Source organism: Anser cygnoides, chromosome 14, assembly GCF_040182565.1.
Source record: "Anser cygnoides isolate HZ-2024a breed goose chromosome 14, Taihu_goose_T2T_genome, whole genome shotgun sequence".
Taxonomy (NCBI): domain Eukaryota; kingdom Metazoa; phylum Chordata; class Aves; order Anseriformes; family Anatidae; genus Anser; species Anser cygnoides.
The window spans coordinates 19,585,473-19,612,142 of record NC_089886.1 but is presented as its reverse complement, the minus strand read 5'-3'; the positions used below and the strand labels follow the sequence as shown (position 1 = coordinate 19,612,142).

Sequence of the window (26,670 nt, the reverse complement as noted above, 5' to 3'; positions counted from 1 at the left end):
CATCCCTGCTCTCTCTTCTCTGTCACCCATGAAAAATCCTTGAAGCCGTCTATCCCTAATCAGCCTGATTATAATTCAGTTCCAAATCAGTGAGTATAAAACAATACAAGGACTGGAACAGGACAGAACGCTGGCCCAGAAAACTACAAATCTATGAAAAATAACACTGTTCAACAATTGTCCGGATTTAATTTTAGGATAAACAGTAGAATACATCACCTCTTCTTCTGCCTGGCCTTGATTTAATATTTGCAGTACTAATTTAAACCTTTTAATTCGCAGAATTTTTAGGTCCATCATCTGTTCCCACAATTCAGTCAATATTGTGGTTCAGCTCACACAAGAAATTGATCTGCCGGCCACGCTTCACAAGCCAGATTAATTTTTGTTGATTGATTGATTGGCCTCTGTCCACGACGCATACTAATTTTGGACCATTTTAAGCTCATAAGGCTTTATATTGAGATCCATTGATTGCAGTTATGAAATGATGAATGGGTTTTCAATCAAAAGCAGACAACTGATGCAAGTTTGAGGAGAGAAAACAAAATAATCCCTATATAGCAGAAAGTGCAGAGCTGCAATTTTCTCTCTGGTTTTGTTCCGATTTTCCCCAGGTGGTTGGTGGTTCAGTCTTCCAAGCCATGCAGACCGAAGCAATACTTAAGGCAACTCCAGGCACTTTTTCCAGGTCTGTGCCTCAGAGGGCACTTTGCTGTCTCCCAGTCCTAATGTCCAGGTAAAGATCTCCTGGTTAAAACACAGCTGGAAGAGCCAGCCTGTCCCTGGCTCCATCACAGCTGGTGACCATGGATACACCTTTTGCAATCTTTTCTTCTGCTTTTCTTATCTATTAGTGGGGCATACTGAGGGTTTTGATCACTCTTCATTAATGCTCTAAAACCACATATCCTTCCTGGAAAACAGTTTAAGTATTATCATTATTGGACTATGATTTCTTATAGAAATGTAATACATATGCCCAAAGGTACCCAAAACTACGTAATTTTATGGTAGAATATCATGTCTTTAAAAGCATTTTCATAATTTTTTTCCTTGTAATTCTGGAAAGATTATGCAAAGAAATTAAGATACTTGCTGGTGTTTAAGAAGATTTTGTATCCATTCAGTTATCTCCTAAAATTTCCTAGTTGAAAAATCGATCTCACCATCCACTTTTCTATAATCAGCCCCGTCACAACACAGCTGGGAAACAGAAACCTGAACATTTATTAAGCATTTTTTCCAGGTAGTGTTTAAGGTGTAAAGAAAACCTCTAGTATATGTAGCCCTGCTGGGGATCTAGTCACTGAGGAATACCAGCTGAGAGCACTTGGCCTTCTGCACCTGCCGTTCAGTTTTCCAGTATGGATGGAGGAATGTTCTCCAGAGGGGAAGCATCATTTGGATATGGTTTCTCATATCAGTCTGCGGTATTCAGGGGCCTTCAGGTTACAAAATATGATGTGTGAATTATGTCTTCAGTTTGGTCTTTGTGTTTTGGCAGCGTGCTGTGTCTTACAAACTGAAATATATAACAAAATGATTCTCTCTTCATCATTCCTCAATATTTTAAGTTATAAAATCTGGATGCCTAGAAAATAAGCACCATCACAATTAAATAATAAACACGTGAATCTGGAACATGATCCAGTACCTGAGCACAAGAAGAATCCTGTCCAGAGGAAAGCCACCAGCGCACCTCTGTTGGAATCCACAGAATTCTTTTGATTGAAAGAACCTGACCCCAACCCTCTTTCTTTTTACAGGTTATAGTGTCAAGATTTATTTTCACAGACTATTCACTACTTTGTATGTTCCCCACAGAAGACTGGAAGATTTCCAATCCCCTTCCCCTTGGAAGACTTATCTCGAGAGAGAGAAACACATACTGCTTCAATTTTACCTTGCTATTATAGCATATATATTATGAACTACCACTTCAGCCCACCTCCAGTTCCATCAAATGGCTCTGAAGCAGATGTTAAATGGCCAAAGACGAAAGCATTTAAGTCTGGTCTGAGCTACACTTTGTAAACGAACGGTAACATTTTTGAATTCATTGCAATTACTCTAATTTCTGCACCAGCATATCTATGCGTCTCTTCATTTTTCTCTTCCATCAGGGAGATTTGTATACATTTTGCATTTAGAGATTTTGTCATGCTGAAAAATAAATCTTCTACCCAACTTCCTACTAGTTAGAATTAATTTGAAATGGAACTTGTTAATTTGCGTATCATTGGACTATAGCCTTTCCAATTGCATATCTTTGTAACTCCAATAAAACCGTTAATTGATGTTACTGCCTTCAAATTACAAGCTTTTTGTATGTACAGATAACACGGAAAAGAGAGAAAATCCAGAATTAATAAAAAATAGCAGCAGGTTTTAATTTTCAGAGTACTGTTTGTATTCTTTTAAGACATCTATACTATATTGGCTGAATGCCCCAAGAATAAATGTACTTATTTACTTTATTAGTGGTAACATTGGTTTTGCGTGCTCTGAAATTAGGACACTTCCTCAAAGAAAGGCAATAGAACCAAGTATTAACAGTACTCTTGGGCTTGCCGCAGAACCTGGAGCTGGAATTCTTCAAAGCCTTGTGGGAATAAAAATATTGTTTTTGCAGAGCTACATTGTTTAAAGGTAAGGAATGGAGTATTGAGATATGCTTGCAGTGATAAGAAAACTTAGCAGGCAACCTTGTAAAATGCAGACAACCAGACTCCTTAGAACAATTAGGTGAAAATCACAGTGTTCAGATAAGTGAAGAAACATTACCACTTCAAACAGTAAAAAAGTCAAAAGAAATTTGAAATTTAACAGGCCGGCAATGGAAGGCCATGCATTGTCTGTGAAGCATCAGATAGATTGTGAACCTGGATTACCCACTCAGTGGGGAAACAGGGGAGGGTCCTGTCATCAAAAAGTATATAAACTGTGTTTTGGAACCAGTAGGTGCGCTCCTGCTTGTGGGACGCCCGCCATTGCAATCGCGAATAAATTACTACTTCACTGAGATCCTCGCCTGAGCCTAAGTTATTGGTTACGGAGTGTTTCTCACAGCCTGCCCCAAAAGAACGTTTGTCAACCTCTTCCTATAAGAAAAAATATTTTTTGGGAAAAAAAATAACAACAACAAAAACTGCACAACTATCACTTGCCTTGTGCAGCACCAGCATCATGAGCATACTCATTTATAAGCAAGTGAAAATAAATTTTCTGTACATTTCTATACATTTTTGTACCTTTTCATAGTTTATTGTGTTTATTTTCACCCATCTTATTTATTTGCTTGTTTGCATGAATAGGAATGCATGGATGCAGTCGTATTTGTACATTGTAAATATCTCACAGGCTGTTTTTTCATGTCTCACAGAAACACAGCCACAGACAGAAGGCACTGAAGGCCGAGTGTTATTACACTGCGAGGCAGCTATGAAGCACAGACCTGGAAGTCCAGCAGCCCCACTGTACAGACCCTCCTTTACATGTACTTGCAAGGAGAGCTGAAGGCAGCTGCTGCTTCTTCCAGCACATCGGGGGATTTCTGAACCCTATCATCATATGCAGCCTCAAGAGAAAAGAGCAGGGGATTTAGGGAAGATCAAGAAGGAGATGGACAGTGAATATGGGGCATAAAAGAAGGTCCAAAATAGTGAAGACTTCTTTAATTGTACATATGTAAATTTTACAGAATACATTAAAATGAGTTTAGCATATATGCTCATGTGTCCAAATAGCTCAGTATCCTGGTGGAAAACTGACTGAAGAGATTGGAGCAAAGGCAATATGGTCGTTCCCACTGCAGAGCTTGGAGGAAGATACGCTCTCCCATCCTGGCTTTACCTCTTGCCCTCTACAGTCGTGTGGATACAGTTCCCTAATTTAAAAGGAGGATGTTTAATTATAGCTGGATATTTTAAGTTCAGGAGAGAGGAAGGAGGGGAGAAGCAAACAGTTTTAAGGATAGAACAACGCCCTTTTATTTTTTTTATATGGGAACTCTACTGCCTTGCTCTTTATTTACTCTAACTTAAAGGAACATCTGAGTTTAAAACAAACAAACAAACAAGAATCTGCATGTACTACCAAACACTGAGAAAAAAGTTGCAGACTAAGAAGACCTTTTCACAATACTGCCACGCGGTAGCTGCCTGGGTCGTAGAGAGAGTGCATCTACTCATAGCACTGCTTTGCCACTGGGAGACGTGGAAATGGAGTGGTAATACCGGCCTATTTTGTGAATTGCTTGGAGATTAATGGATGAAAAGCAGGTAAGAGCAGGAATATAATTAAAGAAGGGCCCAGGATATTTCTTATTCTCTTCCCCTTTCCCAGCTCTCACACCAGTATGACGTGTCGTTAGGCTAACAGCAAGGATTATTCACTCTAAATCCCTAGTTATACAGAATAAATAACAGCTGCAAGGCACAGGATAAAAACATGTCCCTCTCACAGGTGTTAACCTTGAGACATATGAATGTTTCTGGCTGGAGGTCCGCTGCCTGCAGGCTGGGCAATTCAGAGCACTAGGGGCAGTAATTGACAGCCCATAGTTTGCAGGGAGCATCCTGGGAGACCCTCCAGGCTTGCTGACGGGAAATCCGTATTGAAGCTGAGGCTGGCAGAGAAAAGCACTGTACTCTCTGTGGTGTGCTAGGGGTTAGCTATTGGTGATCAGGGGTGTAGGACACGTGGGATGGGACAGGCACAACAAATGCTCTCCAAGGAAAGCTCTGCCATTCAGTGCTAAAGTGAAGAGCACATGATTCCGTGCCACTCGAGTCCCAAAATTTCTGTCCTTTACATAGGCATATGCAGAGAAACCTGTAATGGGGATGATGATTTCCTTACAACAGAGACTGAAGTTCAGGTTCAACACTTTAATTTCAAAATCTGTCACTAAAATCACCATTACTGGGTAATGTTTGTCATAGAGTATGGCCAATGAGTGGAAATTACCCAGAGAAGTTCACCACTTTTTTTCTTTTTTTTTTATTTTTTTCCAATGAAATCATTGCAAGTAGTTGGCTGTATGAAACCTTTCTTTATCATTTCAGTAGTACCCCACAACAGACATTACTCTTTTAAAATCCACAGAACTGCTTGCAGATTTGGATACTGGTTAATGAATAGCATGACCTGACCTGAAGTTATATAACTTTCAAAGTGGCAAAAATGTCTTGCGTGGGCAGAAACCTGTGGCTTTGGGTAGTTATAGGCTGGGAACATAACAGATTATTTCACAAGATTCATTATATACTTGCTATTGTAGAATCATAAAAAATTTATGTGGATAGCTTTATTCCACTTTCCCTTCCTCTCACCTCTCCTATAAATCTATCAGAAACAGATACATCAATGTCAATAAACAAGGAGGAATATTTATCACCTTCATTCCTTTAACATGATCTGGACATCAGCCTTTTATAATAAAATTAAAATATAATAATAATTAAAATAAAGTACCAAGATAAAAATGATGGAAATAGTGCAGAAACCCAAATCTATGTCATTAATGAGTGATACTTGCACACTGCTGCACCAGGTAAGATGGAGAGAACTTAAGGTCTCAGGATTTAAACCTGCATTTTATCCAGAATTAATTCCCTTTAATCACATTCTCAGCAACTTCAGGGCTATTTCTCTACAATTCTCTACAGGCCTTGTTAGCTAATCTACAAAATGTGTCTTGTATTGAAAGAGTGAAAATAGGCAGCTTTGCATACTAATAACATGGTAAAGAACTGAAAAAAAAATGTAGATCAGCTTTATATTGTCAGAGGTGTTATCATGTTACCATCAAAAGTTGGGCTGAATAAAAGTTATAATTAAAGAAACAGGAGAACCAAAATAAACTGTCATCGTATTAAAAAGTACCTTCACTAACACAGTTTTCAAAGACGTTTACAGTATTGTGGGTTGGCAGCTAAATTTTGAACACATCGTATTAAATAGAAGCAGTAATAGAAGAGTTGCTTTTTTGAAAATTGATAAAATTCCTATATTTTGTAGGATTTTAGGGCAAAAGAAGAATACAGTACAACTAATCACTGGCTTGGCATCTATTTCTCAAGCCTAGCCTGTCACTTAACCTGTAAAAATGAGATGCAGTGGAGATTAAATACAGTTGTTGATGCTGGAAATACATCACTAAAATCTAAACTGGGATTTTTTTCTCAGTCACTGAGCTAATGAACATTTCATTTCCACATGTGATAATGCTTTTTCTGACATGAAAAGATGTTTTAAATATACAGCCTATAGGATTATAACAGACCTATAGGACTGTAACAGACCAAATTTAAAAGAAGGTTAAATTATTGGGTGCCTAATTCTGCCAGTAACAACTGGCATATCTCCACAGTGAAATCCCATTCAGCTGGTCCTTACTTCAAAGCTAACAAACAAATACCAACATCTGGCTAGCTGTCTAGACCCCCTTCAGCAACAGAGGGGACAAATAGGCTTTCCTAAATGGCAATTCATTCAATATTTTAGACTTCTTTAGGAATCATCCCATAAAGGTGCTACTTTCCCAGTATGGATAACTTGGGCAAAGGGCTCAGAGCTGATGTGTATGTGACAGATATCTCAAGTTCTATCATAACATCTATGTCCAACATTTCCGTAGTACAGAAAGCTCATGATGAATTCATCTTAAGGAGGGCATTTGCAGCTGGCAAGGAGTCACAGAATCATAGAGTGGTTTGGGTTGGAAGGGACCTTAAAAACCGTCTAATTCCACCCCCTGCCATGGGCAGGGAGCACCAACACACAGTGTTTATGTTCAGATATTATTCTCCCAGAGAGAGGAAAGTAAGCAGGCCAAAGATCAGCTATGTGCATTAGATATTTCTCTGTACTGGGCTATTCCTATCTAACATTTCACAAAACTTCTTTCCAGGTCTTCTGGGACTGCAGACTTCATCGTGGGCTGAAATAACTGTTTAATAAAGATAGGAGGCATCTGTGATTCTGAGCAAATGTATGTTTTGGCTTAGAGGCACCGAGCAGAGTTGTGGGATGCTGAAAAACAGCATGTCATTGCCTTCAGTAGCTGGCAGGTGTCACTCATGGAGGAGGCTAAAAGAAATGCTGTGAGCCTGCTGGCTTTGACAGACAGAGGTTCAAAGGTGCAGCAGAGCTGCCTCTTGGGTTCAGCTTCCAGGAGGTGACAGACAGTGAAGTGCAGCCTCGAGAAAAGAAGGGCCTCCCTTGGGAAAAGCCTTCTGAGAGAGCTTTATCAACCAAAGCATGGCTCCCCACTATCCCATCTGCAGTTAAACTAAATTTCGGTCCTGCTGCTTATTATTCTATGGAACTTTCTTGCCAAAAATAACCACGAAAGGGTCAGAAGCTAAGCCAAAGGTCCATCTATGCATGGACAACATTTACTTGTTCACAAAGTTTGCAAAAACATGCACATTACCAGCAGGACTCTGACAGCAGAACTTCAGCATACGGAAAAGAAAATCCACTTTTTCCAACTAAAAATAAACACAAGATGTTCCATTGCTTAATTTAACTAGCAGCATTTCTGATTCTTCCCTTTGAATTTCATAAACCCAAATCTTAAAATAAAGGGTGACAGACAACACAAATCAGGCTGGAGAAAAGGGAGGTCCTGCATTTCAGCCTCAACTTTGCCTCACATAGCTTCAGAAGGTAGGCATCAGCCAGTGCTTTTATTGTGAGCAGCTGTGGGATGGAGGCAGCACTGAACTGAATATAAAGTATCCCTGCAGTTCCCTGCACTGTGAGGAGGGAGCTTGCGCTGCTCTGGAAAGTGCCAATAAAATACTGGATATTTTCTTAGCTTCTCCCCAGTAAGGCCCTGCTTCTGAACACAGCTGAAGACCCTGGATCTTCATAAAACTCATCAAAAGTACAAGGGATGGGTATAGTACAAGCCTTTTGTCATAGTTTTTATTGGTGCAACACCCTCTTCCAGCAGGAAAAAAAAAAAAAAAAAGGAAAAAAAAACATTATAGGAAGGCAGTAGGAAATACTAAAGATGTTGATTTTTAAACAATCTGTATGCAAAAGCACACTTTTCTCAAGCATTACAGTTTGTTTCTACCCGAATGGTTATTTTACAGACGGATGCATTCACTGAGCTGGACCACCCAGGAAGTCGTGATAGATGGCAGAAGAGAAGCCAAAAGCCACAACTAACTAAGCCACTGACCAGGCATCTCCAGAAAACTGAGGTAGCAGGTTCCCGAGGAGCAGAGGGGCCTTCCCGAGCGTGCAGCAGTCAGAGTTCCCTCTGGAGGCTGCACAAGTCACACTCCAAGGGATAGTGCACAAGAAGAGCTGAGCACCTTGACCAGGAAGATGAGAGTTTCCACACTACTCTACAACAAAGGACATGGTTTACATTTTACGTCAACTCACAGCTTGGAAGATGAAAGTAAGTTTTCTGCTAACACTTCGAGTGGTGACGTTTTTACCCAACGAGGTGTAGAGCAGCACTGCCCGTCATGAAATTACAGAATAGGAAAGTTAAGAGATGTGAATTTCAGTTCAGAATATTCCTCAGACTTCAGCAGAAAAAAAAAAAAAAAAGTAGAAAAAATAGTGATACTTTAAAAAAACATTGTATATGTTTATATTGGTCATCCCATTGTGGATGGGACTCTGGCCAAAGCATTTTTCATAGCAACTCTTGTTGCTTCAGGGACAGTAACATCAGCAAAGTACAGTGCCATACTCTTAATTACTCCTCAGTTTTATGAGCTACGTCCCTGTCATATTCATAAAATTATTTCATTTCTGAGTCCTTTAAAACAATTTTTAACTACTTAACCAGCAAATGTTCCTGAAAATAGCTAGAAAATGGCTAGACTTAGATGATGTATTTATGTTTACATTAAAAAGGCATCATAATCGATCAGAATCATTATTATTTAAAAAAAAATATGTTAAATGAAGAAAAATTATTTAAAGCATCACAGTTTTAAGAACATAAATTAAGAAAAATGCAGTATCTAAGAAGTTGTGGAAATAATTTTGGCAATAAAATGACTTCTCAGAAGTAATGAAAAATAAAAAAATTGTTTCCTTAATGATCGTATATTGCCTTCATCAACTTTAAGGTAAAGCGCCTCTGTTTGTTTAATATAATATTCTATATTAAATGCACATGCATACACAACTAATTCCAACATAAAAATTATTTTTGGCCTTTCTCTGCATGCAGATTAATCCATAATTTCTGCAGAAACATTTGGAGCATCTAAAGAAAAGCAGAACATATTCTGCTTTTATCCAAAACATTTTATATCTGTTTAACGCGAATACTCAAAACCACTCTGAGAGTGGGAGGGGGAAATTCGTTCATTGGCTGTAACGGTGGATGGAAAACGTATGTGCTTCAGGGAAAAGGAAATATTTCTAATATGAACTAAGGCATCTGAGGACAAGGGCAGGGGAGAGCAGGGGTCTGTTTGTTGTTGCAAATTTCCTAGAAGACAGCATCTGTAAATATGTTATGTCTACTCATAACTAATAACACAGAAAGTGCAAAGTTGAAAAGAGTGGGAAAAACTCTTCGGCATTCAGATACAGAGTTCATCAGATATTTGGTAAATACAAGCTATTGTGAATCTCCTGCCAACAATATACTTTCTAAAAAGTAGTACATGGAATTGCTTGCAGTGAATCCAGGCTCCCTAAAAGCTGGGAAAGGCCTTTCTTGCAGAACACAAATAAGGCGTTTCAAAGAGAAGACTACCCAGAAGAAAATACATCTTTTTCAAACAACGGCGGTTCATTTCGTAACAGTGAGATCCATCTGCCCAGAACAAATACAGGAGTGTCACCGCTAGAAAATCGCTGCTCTGTATATCTCTGGTTCAGCCTCACCATCCCCACCACCCTGCCCCAGCCTGAAGCAGGACCAGCCTCACCATTAGATCTGGCTTCACAGTCAGGACGTGTTGCCCAGGGCTATGCCTCTTCAAGGTGTGAATGTCTTGGAGGATGGAGATTCCCCTTCCTCCCAGGGCAAACAGTTCTAATTTAAATGCCAGTTATATGGAGCTGCACGTGTGCGCACAGCTCAATAACAGAGAAAATACAATGCTTTTCAAAGAGTGGAGCAGTGCCGTAGTGGAATTATAGACAGGGAGAAGCTCAAGTGCTGGGACACCTTGGCAGCATCTGTAAGAAGCTGAATTGACAGCTGTGCCTTACCTTGGTAATGAACATCTCTAGCTTTATTCAGCCTTTCCGAAGATTGCTGTGTGTTCCAGATGTATCTGTGCTAGGAGACCTGGGAAAAGGAGACGTCTATCAGATGAGAAAACTTAACTCTTAATGACAGGTTTGGTGGGCAGTAACCTTCTGTTAATTAATGTAATATTAATATGCAAATTAGAAAACTGCTTAACAGAAGAAAATCCAAGCAAAGCTTATTCTGCTTGTGCATACAAATCATTTCATATTATGCAGTCTACTTAGTCCTTGAATGCTAATGTTAAACAAAGGGACAGATCCCTGCAATATCTCTATACTGGCAGGTGCTTCCAGCTCCTGGTACAACAGATGAGTTGTTATTTTATGCTCCCCTGTGCTGAAAACCAGCAAGGTTAATCTGAAGAGCAAATGGGAAGATTTATGAAGACAAGACAAATAAAAAACCTCCCTCAGAAGATCAGGAAAAGAAATACTTACAATGAGAGGCAAGATTATCTAAACTCAAGTTATATTTTTTACTTGGTTAGACAACAGGGATGTGGAGTAAATGGTGTGGAAATTAAGTACATTTATTTTAGAAAATTAATTAGAAAATCACTTTCAAATGGGGTTATAGGTATGTGGAAGGATTATCTGATTGAGATAACTGAGACAAAAGTACTGGAATCATTCCTGAATCCCATTAGGTTTAAATAAATTAAGACTGTGAACAAACATGCCAGGAAGAATGTAAAGACTCTGGCTCCTGTCCCTGTTATTTTCTTGGGGGCTGTCCTCTAGGGCAATATTTGTGTATCTCTTCTGTTAACTGAACTTTTTCAAAGTCAAGTTTTCTGGTGACCCTGTGTCCAAATATTTACTAGAAAAGAAATAATAAGCTTATATGCAACTGATAAAAGTGATGAAGCTGCCACATTTCATTTCAGAGGGCTACAGAAAATACTTAACCTTGAGAGATATGGTGGGAGGATGTAGGAGGGTGAGATTTTTCTGCTTTAGAATGAAAAACATTATGATGCCTCCCTCTTCCACTGCCAATTACCTTTATTCCTCCATTTAAGGGTTACCTCTCCCTGGTTGAGAAACATCTCCAGTGGTAATTCTGTTAATATGTAAACCTCCTTTGGGCACATATTGCTTCAGAAATGTTAAAAATAGGAAAGACTGTTCAGATCCTACACTCAAACCCCAGCCCAGTCAAGGTCATTATATCTCATCCAGTAATTCCTGAACAGAGCTCAACAGACTGCAGCTGAATTTAAGACTGTACCATAGACAGACATCACTCTGTAATTAATAGCCCTCTAAGACGAAGAAAACACCAGATCTCCCAGAAGCTGTTTCGGGGTCTCATTACTCTCATCGATAACATTATTTGCATTTCTTCACTTCTTGATCTTTTATTTATTATGCAAGTGAGGAAGGGAAAAACATTTTCTTTGAGCCAAAAGTTACACAACTCGTTCTGGAATCGTTGGCCAAGTTGTATCTCAGTTTTCTGTCACACTGTAGAGCATGAATCATGGACTGTAAACCTTCAGTTAGTTTTTTCTTTCAAGATAACACTTACTATCTGACAGAGCAATCCAAGAAGCGGTGAGGAAGAATGCTTAGTTCTGAAAATATTTTTTAATAATATGTGAGCTGATAAAACTCTCATGTTATTATAGAGAAAGGTGCAAGAAATTTGACAATGAACAACCACCTTCTTCCCAAGACAATTTATATCACGAAGCATGAGGGTTACTGCTTTTCAAAATTGTATTAATTTGTTTTTAGTATGATGCTATCATTATTCATATCGAGTATATTAATAAGACAAACCTTTGGGTGTAGTATCTGATGGTATTGAAGTCCTGAGACAGCTGTATGGGCTGTGGGGAATAAAACAACCCATCAACTCCAACCCTTTTCCATTAGATAACCAGAATAGTATGTGCACAATAGGCTTCCTTTGTCAAGAGCCATGACACGATGATCTTGTTTTTAATTTAGTGCTGACCCAGATGTGAGCACACAATAAAGGATGATATGGAAAACTCCTTATGCTCCCTTTCATGAGCTCAGCTTTGTATTTAACTGAATGATGTCATCCCAGGGGTAATGAAGATACAAACATCATCAGCTATCTTGAAATTCCTAGCATGCAGTTGTTTATTGGATAGTTTATTTTGTTTTTACCAGCTTAAAAAAATAGCAGCATCCCTCAACAGGCTGTCCTAACTGTGATTCAGTGAGCTTCAGTTTAAATTCAGAAGAATTAACATTCCCTGGTTTCCAGGTTTATCCTGAAAACAACTTTTGAATGAGCAACATATGCAGTTATCTATAAAAATACGTCAGAAGGATGCTTGGGATATGTATCCTTCAGCAGTGACAAACACCCATTTCTCTTACCCCATGCCTGGCATACTTTCTGTGTGACATTCAAAAAAAACCAAACAAACAAAAAAAAAAAAACAATGTCAACCAGTGACCCACAAAAGAGCTCCTGGGGGACTGGAGGAGGTAGAAGAAATGGAGCTGCTCTCTGAAATATTTGCTATTAGAAATGGCCATAATGAGGTGACAGAGGCTTCCTTGGGATCTGTGCAAATTGATAAAAACCACAATAAATATTTCATAATGCTCAATTTACAAGGCATTTTCATGGAAAGTGGTCAAACTTAAGTATCCTGCCCTGCAACTTTGCCAACAGTTCAGGGTACAACCAGATTAAGGTGACAGTGTACGCGTAATTCTGCTTGCGTTCACACAGCAACTTTTGTGCCTTCAGAATGTGCCCTCTCTCTCATCAGTTGTTTTAGGGCAGTGCTCTGGAACATTCTCGCAGTCTGCCTTTGCCAGGAAGCATAGGCTTTATGAAAGTTGATTTATTCTTTACTTTTTCTCTCCTGTTGATCATTTTCCTGTGTTTGTTCTGTGCTCCCGATAGGAGAATTGCTGGTTTGTAACTTAGGCACAGTGGCACAGTGTGGACTCTGCGTGTTGGCAATCACACTAAGCTGGCCAGCACATTCAAAGAGGGTGTTTTGGTCAATATTGTTGTATACGGGTGGTTGGGAAATTAAAGAAGTGAAAATGGGTAGAATTAGACAGGGATTTAATTTGTGCCAGCACCCAATAGTCAAATACAGAACATTTCTATTAGATCAAGGCCCTGAGTTCAGGTGAGGCTACTATTGCACAAAACAAACTTACTCTTGCCTAGTGACCCCACTGGATCTAAGAGAAACAGGTTTGTGACTCCAGGCAGGATAGAGGAAAGGAGAAAGCTTCAAAAACAGAGGAACCATGAATCCATCCTACTGCCCCTTCACACTGCCAGTGAACAGAAGGTGTACCTCAGTGCATCACGCGTCCCATTCAAGGTCATGGGATTTTCTATACTACAGCCAACTAGGAAACTGCACTCTGAAGTGGGTTAGAAACATGTAAAAGACGTGCTGGAGGTCACCACTTTGATTATGCGGGAAAGTTCACTGGCAGTGCTTTGAGCACGGAATTGGGAAAACCGTATTTATCAGGGCCTTTGGAAACAGCCAGTAAATAAGAGGCTCTCCACCTGAACACAGGCACGTTTAGCACAAGCAGTTCCTAAATATCAAATTATACACCGTATTTCTGACTCTCCATAACATTTAGCTGCACAGTGACAACTGAGGCATAAATACAGTCAGAGTCTTCACGATACCAGTTTTCTGTTGTCGCTTTTTAATTCAAAGCCCACGTACACTTTTTAACTTGTCATAAATCCAATAAAAATTGGTACTTCTGATTTTCCTTAGAAAATATACCATAGGCTCCAATTTGCAAGTTTTACAAATTGCTGTAACTACAGCAAAAGACACGTTCAACAAAGCAGTTTTAGGGCTTCATAAAGACCAAGCTGACTTCAACAACCCCTTCCCAGCCACCATTAGAGAACTGAGCTCCAAACATTCAGAAAGCTCGCCATGACAAAGAAAAATGCCAGATGCTTTCTTAAGAGCAGCACTCAAGTATTTACTGTTCACGACACCAGATATTTATGATTTTTGAAAGATATGGTGGAAAATAATAGTTGCTGGCCTGAGCAAGTTTCCATGACAACTGCTTGCATCACTGCAATGCTTTCTGTTTTATATTTTGGTCACTCACTCAACTTTAAATAGAGGGCTGTTCCATAAATCACCGAATTATGCTTGAAGCACGTTGGTAAAGCATTGGACAAATCAGCTTGCCAGGCAGCCTACTTTTTCTAGAGATACAAAACTGACTGAAGAGGTGCTGAAAGAAACTGATTAACGAGCTAAAAGTCGTATTTGATACTGCGTGTTCACAAGCTGTCAGTGAGCCGCTGGGTCAGCAACGCGAGGCTTACCCAGCGCAATGGGCAGCATATGGCTCCAGCTGTTCTGCAGGATGGAGCACAAGTTCCTGGCCTCACTGCTCCAGCACTGATTTGTATGAAAACATCATTGTGAAGAAAAAAAAAAAGACAAACCCACATGATCCCAAAATGTTTAACTCTTTTTTGCCTTAGCTCTTCAATTTATTTTAATTGTAAATGATCTTGCTTTAGGAGCAAAGAACCCACTTATCCACCAGTGTTTGAGCACCAGACAATGTGCTGAGATTGTGCCATGGCAGAATGAAAATAAAGCAAATTTTAAAATATTTTATTGACACTATAAAATTTAAATACCCAGTACACTGGACTTAGAGTGAAAAAAGTACTTAGCATTATAAAAGCATCAGGAATTGGAAGAGCTATTACTTTGCTGTGAAATCAAGATGTTTAATACTTCGCAGTGGTGTTATTTTATTTCTCTGGTTTCCTTTTGCATCTTTTTAATATAGTTTATTCGTATTACTGTAGTTAGTTATAAGACTGTAAGCATTTTTCAGCTAAATATTGCTAAAAATTTATTATTAGAAAAAGACATCTGAAATTTCTAAAGCCACCTCAGTAGCCAAAATGCCTAGTGGCACTAATTTTAATGGAGAGAAATTTCCAGCCTTACAAAACACAAATTTGCAATCTAATTTTGCAAAGAAGCTGTATATATTTTTAAATTAGGTTCTAGTTTAATAAAAATATTAAGAAGTTGCGGAAGTATTTTCTCCTCAACAATTTTTGTTAACAGTACCAGAGCATAGCTGTAACTAAGGCTCAGTTGGTACTCGCATATGAAATCCTCAGAGTATTTAACTTCATGAAGTCATTACGTTTGGATTGATTTTTTTTTCTGCAAATTTTCCACCAAAATTGATTTTTTAAGCCATTTTGAGGACTGTGTGCTTTAGCAGACCTTTTTTTTTTTTTTTGACAGACTATGTCACTTTTGCCAGTTATCTCTCAAACTGGAAAATAAAATAAGAACACTGCCCCTGAACTGATGCAACTTTAAACTGGAGGTTTGATGAGCATATGTATTGAAGAATCAGGTGTCAAGATTTTTGCACAGAATCTCAAAACCCTTCCCTTGGCTGGAATTTTGTTGTGGACTGTCTTCTTCAGCAATCCCCCTCTTGCCCCTTTGGCAAGACAGCTGCTGCTGAAAGTCATGGATCTGCTGCTGCAGAAGGAATATTTACACAGACAAGGAGCCCCCACTCTGGAAAAGCTCAAGGAATGTGCTACAAAGAGCTGGTCACCACAAGTGGCATGGGGGGAGCAAAGCAGGAATGCCCAGGCATTGAATCTTCCAAAACAGTTATGAGGAAGCATCTAGCAAAAATTAGCAGAGAGCAGATTCAAAATAACTGTCCTTATAACTGTCCCTATTGTGAGCTGGAATTCCTTGCCATGGGATGCTGCAGATGCTAGAAGCGTGTATGAATTGAAATGTAATTGAAAAATTCCCGGGAGAAAATCCATTAAAGACTCATATCAGCTGTGAATGCAATGTCTGCTATTTCCTCATTTCTTTTCCCCGGGACTGATCCCTAAGCAAAATTAGATATAATTTTTACTTTCTTTCCTTTACCTTAGTTGTGCATATGCAGCTTTTACACCACTTTGCAGAAGAGCACTTTCTACGCCTTTCCAATGAAAGGGCCTGAAGGCAAGCACAGTGGAAGAGCAAGGACAGGATGCTGAAGAATTGCAGGGGGAATTGGATCCTCCTTTTCTCTTTAGAAAACTTAAGCTTAAGGAAGTCAAGTTTGCTCCAAGAATCTAAGTGGACTGTTCTCTGGACAAAATCCTACCCTGCGTTTGCTCAGGATCAGACAGCAAAAAGGACCACCACATGAGAAGAAACGCTGGCTACAGAGAAATGGCTTTGAACTGCTGGTTTGCTCACCAGGACAAAGTGGCACAGGCAGATTTAGCAGGCAGAGCTGATGTGTTTGAACAAGTCAAAAATCAGGAAGTGTGAGGATGGAATCAAAACCTACTGAGCAGCAAAGCAGAATTCATGCATTATCAAGAAACTGCATTTCATCTGCCTTATAGGAACCAAATATAGCAAGTAACAGTTATGGATTTACTAGACAACCTTTGTAAGCCTATGAAAATATGATTCATTGTCAGACATCTTTTGAAGATGAACCTTGACTTCATTTCTTTTTAATGGATGCTGACCCTGATAACCTGACTAATGCTTTTCTGAGGAAAGGCCTGGGTCTGTAGTTTCCGTGGTGCCATCAGGTCTGCATTGAAGGGTCCATGCACTTGCCAGTATTTGCAGTTGTAAAGGAAACACTGCAAAGGTTTAAAAATTGTCGTCATCATCATCCTTATCAGGTTTTCTGAAAGATTGTGAAATGTAAATTGAACACAATCTGTGGTGGGCAGGCAATGAGAAAAGCTTGCTAATAAATGTCCTCGCTTCTGATGTACAGGATGGTACATTACTTAGTTACTTGGCTACTCAGAAACGTCTGTGTGTTTAAGTTCTACCACATGTCCTGTGCTATACCTCTGTATCAATGGTATTTCACTTAATATTAGTAGTTATGGTATAAGATAAAAACAGGTAGCAAGCGAGGAAGAGGAAGCTTTTCCGTATTTGAAATAACATCTGGGGCACTTACAGCTTGTGAAGGACACATTTCTCTTCTGAGTTATGGGACTGAAGCAGAGGCTAGTTTGTGCTCTGCAGTGCAGCCAGTCCAGCAAGTCTTTCTCTGAGCAGCCAGGGCCAGGAGCAGATGGAGACCCAAGGGTTCCAGCAGGACACAATTGCAGGGCAATTCCTAGTAATGTCTTTTAAGAACATTTCTCTCTTCTGTGACCCTAAGGCACTACCTTCCAGAAAGTTTCTTACTTTCACTAAATGGTAGAGATTGAAAACAGCACCAGTAGAATTCTTAGAAATATTTTTTTGCATTGACTGTTATCATGGGTCATGCATTATCTGCCATGCAATGTTGCAACCTCTTTCCTTTCAGTAGAAGGGAAGCAATACTGTTTTCCAAAACACTGCCTAACTAAGGAGTTCCTGGAAAAAAAATGGAGCCCTTATGGCTGCAGAAGAATGTTGTGCCACTTGAACTGAAAACAAAACAAAATCAAGCTACTGACCATATTGTCTTGCTGTACGTTACTGTTAATTCAGTTTACAGAGTTCAGCGGCTCAGTATGTAAACTAATCAACTTGGAAGAAGTTATGCTAAGTTATGCTATGGGATTTTTCAGCCTACAGTCAACAATGAGCAAATGAACAGGCCTCTTCAAGATGCTTTGTGAATAAGCAGCATTCCTGTTTGCTTGCACTGGATATTTAACAGGTAACAGATTCAACAGTTAAAGCGTAATGCAAACACCACTTCAAACAGCTCGCACCATGCTGTCTCATATTGAAGAGCCACCTTTAAATATCACCTCAGTGCATTCAACTCATGAGTTGCCCTTTCTGAACTCCTAAAACTTATCAAAGGCTACCACAGAAAAGAAGCTTGGCCTTCGTGGTTGAACTAGTCCATTGTAAAAATACACAGCCTAAGCCTGATCGTGCTATTGACTCTGTAGGGACGAGTTTCAGTCTGTCAGTTACACATCAAAGTATTTCTGCAGTAATGGAATTTTCCAGGTGTCAGGCAGATTAATTATAAAACAGAAAGGAATGACAGTATCTAGGAGTATTTCAGCCACCACATTTCCAATACGCAGCATCCAATTTCATTTCACAAGTCACAGAACGCAATTTGTCCAGGCTTTCCAAACCTGACTCAGACTCCCAGGTATTATGATACAATAAATGTAATAATTACCCATGATGGCACTGTCTTGAAAGAAATGTATACGACAAAGGTAGATTTTATTGTTTTCTTTGTTTCTGTGGTTCTTGCACTCACATGCAGAATTGTCTTTTAAATGTAGATCGAATTTGTCATTACAAGCATCTTAAATATCTGTCCTAAAAATATTGTGTCATTGACACATAAATACAAGTATTTAATACTTATAGTAGAAATGCATTTGCTGGATTCCCTGCAAATGTTTGATAGCTTATGTGTTTAATTAAACTGCTTAGCTGAAATTTAGCCGTGTACATGACCCGAAGTCACTAGCTCTTCTCCAGAAATGGCCAATGTACTTAAAATTCTGCTCTTGAAAAATGTTCAGTGCTTGCAGGCAACTCTGCCAACTGTGCCAAAACCACAGAAAGTTGAACTTCCTAGAGCAGAGCCCTGGACGATACATAGTATAAAACAGCATGCAGATACAGTAGGATATTCTATTCTAATTAAGCCATCAAATTATTTCCATTATTAAATATAATCTAGTTATTTCCCTAGCTGATGTTCGAAGGTTTTCAAAATTCCAGTTTGTAAAATTTCACTTTCTGGAGTGAACTAATTTGATCATTGTCCCCTTTCTATACATCCTGCTATGGATGTGCACAAACCTTTGCGTTTAATTTTTAAATGACAGTGTTCAAGTAGATTGAAAATATCTGATTTATCCTTCCAAAATGCATCTATCTCATGGTTCAGGTGAACTTAGTGAAAGGACTATTTCCCAAAATAACATTTAAACTAACTGCAGAAGTATTCCTGAGAGCTCATTTTGAATAAGCAGTTCTCCCTATTGACACCGACTCCCCAAGTCCTATCAGCCCTGCACAGGCTCTGCACCTTGCCCCCGAGCCGTGCACATCAGGCCCGAGGACAAGCAAGTCCCCGACAAACTCTAGCACACTTTTCCAAGTGCATTCAAAGCTTAGGAGAGAAAAAAAGAAATCAGCCTAACGCTCACTTCATTGAGATAAACTTCTAGGGCAGTTAGGGTCAGCAAAAAAAAAAAAAAAAAAGCAACTGTGAACAGAACCCTTCAGAACCTTTTCATTGTTTTTTTTGTTGTTTGTTTCTTTGTTTTAATTATTATTTATTTTTACCTATTTGTTTTGTTTTGTTTTTCAATCAATGGGATTATTTAATAAAATACTTTCACAAAAGCATGCTGCTTTTTGACAGAAGATACTGGTGTTTGAGTTACTAATTACATTTTACTGACTGTAAAATTTATGCTTAAATGTTGTGTTTTTTTTTTTTAATTTTGCACTTGTACATAGTAGAAAAATATTACAAACAATATTGAATTAATTGTTTGTCCATGACCCTCACAAACTTCTGCTATCTTGGATGACGTTACACTCCCCATATCTAATGCTTGCTCAATATGAAATTTTAATAATGTGTCTGTTTACAGTTTATAACATGGTAGAAAATGTTCGTTTTCTTAGATTTTGGGAGTGAGCATTTGTTTTATCCTGAAAGGATGAGAAAGAAGAGAAGACAGAAAAGTTGCCATTTTTTATCTGTGTTCAGCCTCTTAAATTCATGTATTATTAAACTTGATATTTGCAAGGTCTTCCGCAAGTGCCTTGTAGTTCAGGTGTCCCTTTGCTCTCTCCTGGCCCTTGAACGTGCAGCAACAATGTTGCAGTAAATTTCTATTTCTGCTTCCAGGCAGGCTCACGGTACAAGAAGAATATTTTTCCTTATAATTTATTTTAGGCCCTGAGTAAAGCTAGTACCGCAGAACCACAAACAGGAAAACATAACACGGGGAAGGGAAGAAATTAATTCACATTTTCAAAAAATGCACTTACTCATCAATAACTATTGTATCTGTACTGTCGCTTATGTTCCACACAAACCTGTCCATAAGCCTGAGGAATGAAAATGAAACTTTGGGGTGGCTATCGTGCACAATTGCTTTAACTGGATGGTTATGCATTACCATGTGAACAGATGGGTGCATTGACTGATGGCACATTCGGCTATTGCTTATAACTCTAGGCCAAACTGACATTCAAATTCCCTTCCCAAATACTTCATGGGGTATTTTTCAGCATCCTTATGTACATATTCGCACTCTCTCTGCCACGTCCTGGCACCCCGCAGCCTGTGCTCAGCCCCTGTCTACATCCCATAGCTCACGCTGGGGACTGTGCTGTCTCCCAGCTTGGCAGCAGGCTATCACTAAGAAAGCTGATTTCACAGCTGTCTTGTCTCCTTATCCCACCTCCTTTCTGCTCAGCGCCCACAGTGTTTAAAAGGCAAGTAAAAATAATATAGCTGGGCTCCAAATGTTATTGACACAACCAGCCCTGTGCTTACTTGGAATAATGATGTATGTGTCTGCCTCGGCTATGGTGCCAAATCCAGTTATTTTCTTGCAAGTTGCATAGTATGTCCTTAAGGCCCCTGTTGTGCAATTATGTGTTGAAAAGAAAGTTTCTAGGCTACATGTTTCTGGTGAAAGGTTTGAAAACACAAGAAGCCTTATAACCTAAGGTTCCAAAAAAGGCAATTAAAATTAAAATAAAAACCCTGTGCTGTTTTCTTTTTTCTTTCTCTAAAATGTTTCCATTTTATCTTTCATGGTGTGAAGAAGACTTCTGCAGTTGTCTGGTACACCACAGTTTCTGAATCATTCTTTCTTCTTCTGCCTGTTAGTTGATACCATACAAGTGAAGCCTTGGAGAGAAATCTTTCCTCCCCTTTTATACTTCACATTATCTTACACCTACCAATATAAATTATCCTTTCTGGAATTATCCTGAAAAAAATGAGTAATAATTCACATCAAAATTTCAGGACTGGCTTTTGGTGCTGGATACGTAATTTTTTACATGCATTTGAGAAAAAAGTTCAACACTGTGCATAAATATGTCTAGAAGTTTCTCTCCGCTTTGTGGACACTGCACTGGCTGGGAATCTAGCAGTTTCCAAATCTGAACCTGCTTTGTTGAATTTGATTACATCAGCTCCCTTGGACATAACCACCATTCCTATATCACTGAACTTTGTGCTTAAACACAGCTAGAGATGGAATTACATCGAGCACTATCAGTACACGGAGCCTTTCTTATCAGGGACTCCGAACCATAAACCCCAGTGGTAAGTCAAAACCTACTAAGATGCATCTGAATGACATGAAAAAATACTGCTCTGGCCTGCTTCACTGTTAATCACACATTTCTGAAATCCCAGAAGTTCAAGGAGGTTAACTATGGCTTTTAAGTTACACCAAACCAGCCTGCTTTGACACATTGGGAGCAGACTTGAAGACACTGGCTAAATTCATTTGATCCCAGTAATTCCCACAGAGCACCTAAGACACGCATCACTTTGCATCATGCAGCGCATCTTGGCCATGCCCAGGAGCTGTTCATCAAGTTGCAGGTTATAACAGCAGATTTTAGTATCTACTGCCTTAATTAAACTGTCTTAGCTAATCATTGATTTATTTACTATTTCTCCCCTAAGATACAGCTAAATATGGCTGTAATACAGACTTTCCTATAAATTAAATTATTATTTTGAAATTTAAGGGTTGCTGCTGCGACATGACTGATCAACAACAGAAAACAGGCATGGTTTAAAATAAGCCTACAGCTTTATACTTCGGAAGTCAGGTTTATCAATTTAACGTTGGTTATCTCAAGCTATACAATTAGTTCATTGTCTGGGCACCCTCTACAACAATGAGGAGATGCACTGTAAAGGACACCTCCACTCCTGCAAGTCAGGATGGGGTGACTCTCAACCCAGTGAGATTTCTGAGTGTGGCTGTTCCCAAGGAAAAGCCTCTCGGTGCAGCATGGGGGTGACCAGCCACATTCAGAGGTCACTCCGAGTTCAGTTCCACTCTTTGCTCATCACTCCAAAACAAAACGTTATTTTTATGGCAGTGTCAATTTCTCACACACACACATACACACACACAAAAGCATTTTAAATATGAGAAGTATAAATCCTATCCATTGCATGCAAGACAGTAGTTTGAGTGCAGTACATCACTTCATGCTGTAATTGAAATCACTGCACTTCCACAGATACTGAGTTGAATTATGTACTGCAACTGAAAACTGATAAGGAGATTCCTTTGCACTTATAGGAGCAATAACACTTAATCCATTTATGTCCTACTACATGTTCACCAGATATTCCCCTCCTTCAGGTATCTTTCACTAAAGGACCCAGCCAGCACAGTCCTGATGGAGGTCCCGGAAGACAATGAGCAGGCAAGACAAGCTGTCTCAGATTAGAACACTAGTTCTCTTCTGGGCCATTTTAGCATGCTAGGAAAAATGCATCCATAGAGATAGGGGTAAGGAGTTATGACCATTTCAGAATGCAGGCATAGACAGAGAAGTAAATTTACAAGGGTATACTGAACTCAAATGTGAGTAGTCAGCTTGCCAACAGGAAGATATTTTATCCTGTTACTACAGGGCACTTATGGAAGCTGTTATGATTCATATATGAACTTGTGAAAGAAATTATTATTATTATTAATAGTATGTGAACAGTAGGGCTTTGGTTCTTGATCTTTATCACTGGCAATTTCTTTCTTAGCTCCCTAGAATTTACCAAAAGCAAAATGTGTGCCCATCTAAATGTGCAAAAAGCACACTACTTGCTGTCCTCTGGTTCTTAATGAAACTGTAACTCCAGTACTCATCCAAAAGCAAAATGTGACCCTTTGTATATTAACTACATTTATGAGGCACTTGGTAATCCAAGACAAGACATGTTTGCTGAAATGTAAAACAATAAGCTGTCGGGAAGGGTTGGTGAAGGTCTTCTGTACAGTGTGGCATAACAGCACTCAGCAGTTTCAAAGTAATTTGCATCACTTCAGGAAGCCCATTTATGTTGGTGTTAAACAGAACTTTTTTCTGCATTTCAGGAGGTGGGACATACAAGTAGACAGGCTCAGGACAGTTTTTGTAAAGTTTTTTTTCATCTGCAGAAGTGTATCATCTCCCTGCTCTACGTCAATGACAGCAAAGTATTCCACTCAGTTCTAACAGGCCTCCACTCTAACGCACCCTCCCTTCTTCCCTATGTCCAGCTGTCACTCAGTTCGAATGACGTTGTTATTCCAGTTGTCAAGGTTTTAGAAGGGCAATACCAAAAAAGGTATTCAGATTGGAAAATATGTTATGTGTTCTTGGAACTGCCTATAACTGGTGACCTCATGACTTTAAATATAAACGTGGAAACTTAAGAATTTATCTGAAGGAATAGTATGATTTCATGCACGTTTTGTCAATCATGCTCAGTTAGAGTGACTCAAGAAGAGTTCTTGTTTCGTTCCTTTTTTTTCTTAGAATTTGCTTCTCTGTACTTGAGAGCACTGAAGGGAGCGGGCCAGCACCCGCACGCACACACTTCTCCACCAGGCCCCTCATGCTCTCTGGCCTTACCTCAGAGCGGCTCTGCCAACATGCCTCAGTCTCCCCTTGCAGGTCCTTACTCCTCCTCCACCTGCCCTGTTAGTCCTTCTCACTCACTCTGCACTGGGATGCTGTCCAGGACTACAAAACAGGTCTGTAACAGCACTACAGCTGACTTCTCCAGAAGGAATACCAGCGTGGGCGAGACCAAAGGTCCACTGCACTCAGTATCTGCAATACCAGATGTGTAGGAAAGGGCTGTTAGCAGCAGGGTGGGCAGAGGGGGACTCTTCCCAGTCCCACAAGCACTATAGCACATCTTTAGCTCACATGCACCTCCACATGTCCTTACTTCCATATGTTCTTAGTACAAGTTGGCTCAGAAACAAGTTGCAACAAGGTGGCTCTCTACAACATCATGAACACTGCAGCCTTTTACAAATTGCTTCATAAATATAGCTACCAGTCCCAAAGCCACGGTTACTTCCACACACCACATCTCGGGATGCTTACAGAGATGCAAACACGAGACAGCTTCCAACGACTGAAGCCATTACTTCTGTTTTGGGAGAAAACGAGACAGGACAGGTCAAGTGTGCTGCCCCCTGCCCGAGGCTGCTGAACGAGGAGCTGCTGCTGCTGCCCAGCCGTGGGGAGCCGCAGGGCCGCGGGGCTCTGCCCACATGCACCAAAGAAGAGGCACGAGCACGGGCACTGACCACGGTCTCCTGCAGAGCTTTCCCCTGCAGACAGGGCAACCAGCAGGGAAAATCCCCTTCATTATAGACCCGCATGGACAGCGCACAGGGAACAGCGGAGTTTGGTGTAAAAACTCCAGGTGTTCCCAATTTGACTGCAGTTCATGCCTGACTGTAGCCCCAGGGAAGAAAGACCGTGATTACTTGCATCAGCATGCATGGATGGAAGGAGCCAATTTCACTTTACCCTTTGTTTGAGCTGAGTTGAGGGGGATTTCTCATTGCAGTAGCACTGACGGAATAACTATGCCTGTCCCTGTGCCCACATGTACCCCACCGTGCACACCGCATGGCAGGATAAAGGTTTTCTTACTCCTAGTAATCACTGAACTGCCTGGGTTTAGCTTTAAACAGTCAATGGTTGCTTGTGTTTCCTGAACAAGGTTGCAGATGTTTAATAAATATAACATGTTCCTAGAATAAATAATTTAAATAAATCTGGATTCTTAATAGACAATATGTACAGAGGCAAAAAATATTTTAATTTCTTTGTCTCCCTGATTCCTGGTTTGTTATATTTTTGAACTTGTAATTTCATTTCCCGTTCCTTATTTATATTGTTCAGTACACAACCCCTGAACTATGCTTTGCCTTTCGATGAGCGTTCCCTCTGGTAAAAACATCAGTACAACGGGCCAAACAGCCACTGTCAACTGAGCTGGTTCCTGTAGCTGGAAGCAGAGTTGCTCTTATTAGTGCAATTAACTTTGGTAGCTTAGAAGAACATGCACCCTTGCAGATCTACAGTACGCAGCTGATGATTAAATTCCAAAAAATTCATTTCACTAAGACATTTTGTTCTATTCCAGTTCTCCTGGGATGATCACATGGTCATTCAGAAATTGTTGATATGCTCTATTCTGTCTTAAAAGGACCTGAGAAAGCTCCTAATACAGGGACATGAATTATTTCTTTTTAATCAGACTACAACAGACATTCTAAAAATAGCTGAGGAGAAAACAACAGCTTCTTAAAAGCCAAAAACGTAAACAATAGATAAACCTAGCAGAGGATCAAAACCAGCACATGCCAAAAAATAAAATCAGATTCTCCCCCACCCAAACAAACAAAAAACAAAAGCAAAGAAAAGGAAAAAAAGAGGTGTAAAGTGTCACTGGAGACAGTCATGAAGGCTGATAAAGTCAGAAGTGCACAAAAACAAGGGCAGAATAACATCTTCAGCCAGACACAGAGAAAAAGGGAAATCTGGCTGTGGAGAGCATTTATCTTTGTGTACCCATCATCGGTACAGAGGCACCAATTCCTTCAACATATTTGCTAAATTTATGTACCTTGTGGGCACCAGATATTCAATGATTGTTCAGATCTTTCATATTAAACTACCAAATAGGTGAGATTTGTCCTGGCACCGCTGGACATATCAACACTGTTTCTTTGAATCATAGTCATTATGCATTCAGTGGAAGAAACAGTTACTGGCCTGAAGAAAAACAAAGTTAACTGACAGGCACTTCTGTGCAATGGCAAGTGATTGGAATGGCCTCTAAGTCTCACCTGACTGTTAAATAAAAAAGGTAAGCCCTTGAAAGTCTGTTGAAGCTTTAGCACAGACAAGTTAAAAATTGGCCCTCAAGGGAAGTGATATTCCTGGATATTCACAAAAGAAAATCTTGATTTTTTTTTTTTTTGTCATTGAAAAACTGCTTTAAAAGCAGATAATTTTCTGATGAAAGCTAGTTTTGACCCCCCCCCCAAAAAAAAAAAAATTGTCTAAATTTGAGTGAGCACTCTGTTCTTCTAGTCTATTTTTCCTTGTCACGCTGCCATCATCCCCTCCTTTCAACTCTTTTCTCTTGCTTATTTAAAAACAAAACTAAAAAGCCTCTGGAATAACCTTTAGTTTCTTGTCTGACCAAGGGGACTGCTTCAGTTCTATTGGTCTTTGCTTACAAGCATTGCCTTGACAGTTCACACCAGGTCTTCTACTAGAAAAAATTGTTCTGTCTCCATGCCTTAGACTGTAAACATTTTACAACAGGGACTGACTCACTTTTTTTCTGTTGAAGAGGATTCTTATTCTGCTTCATGAACTATATATCTCTGTTCATATACTG

The 26,670-nt window shown here is 39.6% G+C and overlaps 1 long non-coding RNA gene across 1 annotated transcript in view; it reads right to left on the bottom strand.

Moving 5' to 3' along the window:
- Nucleotides 1-612: 612 nt before the first annotated feature.
- LOC106034424 (uncharacterized) overlaps nucleotides 613-26,670 on the bottom strand; it is a 34,818-nt gene continuing 8,760 nt past the window's right edge. Inside the window, exons 2-3 of the long non-coding RNA XR_001206056.3 lie at nucleotides 10,210-10,288; nucleotides 613-916 (exon numbers count right to left, since the gene is read on the bottom strand). This is a non-coding gene — a long non-coding RNA (uncharacterized lncRNA). The remainder of the gene's footprint in view (nucleotides 917-10,209; nucleotides 10,289-26,670) is intronic.